The following is a 4713-nucleotide window of genomic DNA, read 5'->3' on the forward strand; positions in this document are numbered from 1 at the left end:
CTTTTAGGGCTTGCTTCATGAGAGGGGAGCAAGGAAGAGGCAGAGACACCTTCCTGCTTCTGCTGCCAGACGCCAAGGTGCCATATTTTGGGGCAGCACTTTCTGAACTCTGCCATTATTTAACACTTGGGTTGGAAGGCCAGGACGTCTGCTTACCCAAATGCCACTTACCACACACACACACACACACACACACACACATCACATCACATCACATGAGGAGACTCCTGAGGCACCCGTGCAGAAGTCATACTTCTTCTCAGAGTGTGTGCAGAGTGAAAAGTCACCATCAGACACTATCTGAGGGGGAGCAGAGCATAGTAGAAACACAGAGTGACTGATCTGTGTGGTGGAGCCAAGCCTATGTTCACAGAGGAAATTGACAGAAATGGAGCAGGCTAAGAAGGAGAAAGGAACACTCAGGAAGGGAGAAAAGTGGTATGGACACAAACATTGAAAAACAAGGCTAATTTCAGGAATATTGAAAAGCCTAGTCTCTGGGGCTGGCAAATACCAGGAAGTAGCAGATGGTGCCATGCAAAATAAGGCTGAGTTAAATTATAAAAATTAAGAGACCTTTTTAGCCATGCTGACAAGGAATGTGATGATATATTGTATATTCAAATTCAGATTTCAGAAAATAATGCACAGATTATAAAATATTAAGATGAAAACATTGATATACCCTACAGAGAACAAACTTTTCCTTTAAAAAAGACCAAATGCCCAGCTTTTCTAATGCCAAAATAGTTATTGTTATGTAAATCACTATTTATATTTCTGTTAACTAGGTCTTGTTCTCAGCAAAAAAGGAGAAAGTTTTTATCCTTAAAAATGGAAATTAAACCAATTTAAAAATATACAATAAAACTCAACAAAAATTACAAAATGTGTTTTCCTATAGTTCATACTTTTCAGTGACCCTATTTTCTATGTTATCAGTATACGATGTGTCCACAATTTGTATTGGTTGATTTTTTTTCTTTTTGTCATTCGGTAATATTCAGTAATTAAGTAATTTTTTAAGTAATAGTAAATGTTCTCATCATTTGTTAAAACTTGTACAAAAAGCAAATAGCAGTCCACAATACAAGATGAATAAGCATTTATCACTTTAGAAATTCCTCCCAAGCCAACATGTAAGTCTAGGATTTTTTTTTTTTTTTTTTTTTTTTTTTTTTTTTTTTTTTGAGACGGAGTCTTGCTCTGTCACCCAGGCTGGAGTGCAGTGGCCGGATCTCAGCTCACTGCAAGCTCCGCCTCCTGGGTTTACGCCATTCTCCTGCCTCAGCCTCCCGAGTAGCTGGGACTACAGGCGCCCGCCACCTCGCCCGGCTAGTTTTTGTATTTTTTAGTAGAGACGGGGTTTCACCGTATTCACCAGGATGGTCTCGAACTCCTGACCTCGTGATCCGCCCGTCTCGGCCTCCCAAAGTGCTGGGATTACAGGGGATTTTTTTTTTTAATCATGGCTGATTGGATCTAGACTTAGTTCTAACTCTAAGGTCTGTACAGAGGGCAAACATTGTGACTCTGTAACCGGTAAAACTGAAGCATTTCTTTATGCTCAACAATGTCATCTGGTCTCTGTAGTTGATCTTGTTGATCTTCTCCTGCTAGAACTGGGGCTCTGCTGTTCTTTCTGGTCCCTCCAAAAAGGGGAAAGACCCGTGAGCAGAGTTCTGTTCCATATAGAGTAAACTATGAATCCCACTTCTAGCCAGATTGTTGGAGTATTATCACTGCCAAGTTATTCCTCCTGCTGTGCTCACAAAAAAGACTACCTCCCACTCCAATGCTACCCTCAACTTCCAACCACTCTCCATCTGGCTTCCTTCTTTTCCGAACAGCAGTTACCCTCAGATCACAGCAAGTGTCGTGAAATCGGATGGTTTTATCCACTAAGTCATGGGTCACTCTTGCTAAAAAGTGAAAAAGGTAGGGATTTTGTCTATGTTAATGATCATTAGCATCTAAATGAGTTGAAGGCACTAGGGCTGTTAAGGCCAGAAGCAAACATTTTAATGTTGCCTTCTTCTAAATTCCTCAGTGTTTGTATCTTTGCATGACCTACATCAAATGTTAAACCCTTCAAACCCTACTATTCAATGGAAATAACTTTATTATTAATGGCTAATGTCACCTAAAAGACCACCAGATTGGCTAAGTAGTAGAAAGGAGAACTTTATTGGTGCTATCAGTTTGCAAGCCCAGAAGAGAAAGTCTCCAGCATGGAACAAAGATACTCTCTCTTCAAAGACAGGAAGAACAAGTTGGGTTTTATTCTATAATTTATAGTCTCCAAATTACACAGTAAAATCATACATGTTCAGCAGGTTTCGGAGAAAAGCTTTACATCTTTATGAAGGGAATCAAATGCATGGGTAAACATATATGTATCATACATCCCATGTTCACCTTGAGGTGGGATTTTAGCATTAAAATGAGGTGGAATTTGACTCTTACATCAAACAGTGAATCATAGGACACAAAGACAGTTTGTATGCAGTCCCTATAAATGGACTGAAAGTGGCTTAAAGTCTGCAGTTACTTACCAGAAAACAATATTTGTAAGGCCAATCCTCCATCCAATCAGAGTTGAAATTGTCTGGATTGTAAATCAGAGATAGGAGGGGTGTGATAGCTCCTGTGGTTAGAGAGTTTAACAATAATTTGTTTTTCTTGTAGCCATGGGAATCTATAAATCTGTCATGCCAGCTGAGTCCTAAACCCTCAACTAATAGATAACTTTTTTTTTTTGAGACGGAGTCTTGCTCTGTTGCCCCAGGTGGCACGATCTCTGCTCAGTGCAAGCTCTGCCTCCCAAGTTCACGCCATTTTCCCACCTCAGCCTCCCGAGTAGCTGGGGCTACAGGTACCCACCACCACGCCTGGCTAATTTTTTTGTATTTTTTAGTGAAGACGGGGTTTCACTGTGTTAGCCAGGACGGTCTCCATCTCCTGACCTCGTGATCCACCCGCCTCGGTCTCCCAACGGGCTGGGATTACAGGCGTGAACCACAGCACCCGGCCACTAATAGGTAATATTTTAGAGTACATCTTAGTTAATAAAGGAGCATCTATTTTGGTCTCCCAGATGACACTAAGCACTAATGATACACTTTTTTTTTCCTGGCACATAATTTTTTTTTGAGATATCATTTACATACCATAAAATGCACCATTTTAAAGTGTACAATTCAGTGGATTTTTTTTAGTGTTCTCACAAGGTTCTGCAACCATCACCACTGTCTAATTCCAGAATGTTTTCTTTACTCCAAAAGAAACTTATATATCCATTAGCCGTCACTCTCCATTCCTGTTTCCCCTAGACTCTGAAAATCACTATTCTACTTTCTGTCTCTATGGATTTGCCTATTTTAGACATTTCATCTAAATGGAATCATAGAATATGGCCTATTGTGACTAACTTCCTTGGCTTTGCATAACGTTTTCAGGTTAATCCATGTGGTAGTATGAATCAGCACTTCATTCATTTTTATGACCGAATAATATTCGATTGTATGGGTTTACCATATTTGTTTATCTATTCATCAACTGATAGACATCTCCATTGTTCCCACTTTGGGTTATTATGAATAATGGTGCTCTGAACATCTGTGTACAAGATTTTTCGTGAACATATGTTTTCAGTTTTCTTAGGTATACATCTAGGGATGAAAATTCTGGGTCATATGATAGGTAACTCTCTGTTTAACTGTTTGAGGACCTATCAAGCTGTTTTCCAAAGAGGCAGTGTATTCTTTTACATTCCTGCCATCAGTGTAGAAATATTCATTACTGTTTTTTTTCAGTAGCCACGCTACTGGGTGTGAAGTGGTATCTCTTCGTGGCTTTGATTTGTACTTCCCTAATGGCCAATGATGTCATTTATAAAAACAACAACAATAATAATAAAGTGTTTTTTGTGAAAAATAATAAACTATTTATATATTAATATAGTTTTCAAAACTGAAAAATAATAAGACTGGTATTATTTTACATATTGGCAAATCTCTTTAATATTTTGCCAAATAGAAAAGAATTCAGATTTCCATATCTGCTTCTACACTCAATCTGTTCTAGTACATTGTTGTGGTTGAAGTAGATAAAGAAAATCCAGTCTTATGTAGACCCATAGTTGAAAAAGAGAAGAGTATTTTAATAGCCTTTCCAGGTAATTGTGGATATTATTATTATTAATTTTTTTTTTTTGAGACGGAGCCTCGCTCTGTCGCCCAGGCTGGAGTGCAGTGGCCAGATCTAGGCTCACTGCAAGTTCCGCCTCCCGGATTCACGCCATTCTCCTGCCTCAGCCTCCCGAGTAGCTGGGACTACAGGCACCCGCCACCTCACCCAGCTAGTTTTTTTGTATTTTTTTTAGTAGAGATGGGGTTTCACCGTGTTAACCAGGCTGGTCTCGATCTCCTGACCTCGTGATCCGCCCGTCTCGGCCTCCCAAAGTGCTGGGATTACAGGCATGAGCCACCGCGCCTGGCTGGATATTATTCTTTAATAACTACATCAAAACTGCACAAGTGACAGTTTCTTAGAGGTTAGTTGCAACATGGAATCTAAAATCATAGCAGTGAACTTTACATTCTCTGTTACATTAAAATCTATTGATCTGTCTTGCACTTTGAATGGATTTCTTACCCATGACTTTGCAACATCCTGCCTTCATCATTTGGCAATTATTGGCTCACTGAGCTA

This window comes from Trachypithecus francoisi, unplaced genomic scaffold, assembly GCF_009764315.1.
Source record: "Trachypithecus francoisi isolate TF-2019V2 unplaced genomic scaffold, Tfra_2.0 Lachesis_group18, whole genome shotgun sequence".
In the NCBI taxonomy this organism is placed as follows: Eukaryota; Metazoa; Chordata; class Mammalia; order Primates; family Cercopithecidae; genus Trachypithecus; species Trachypithecus francoisi.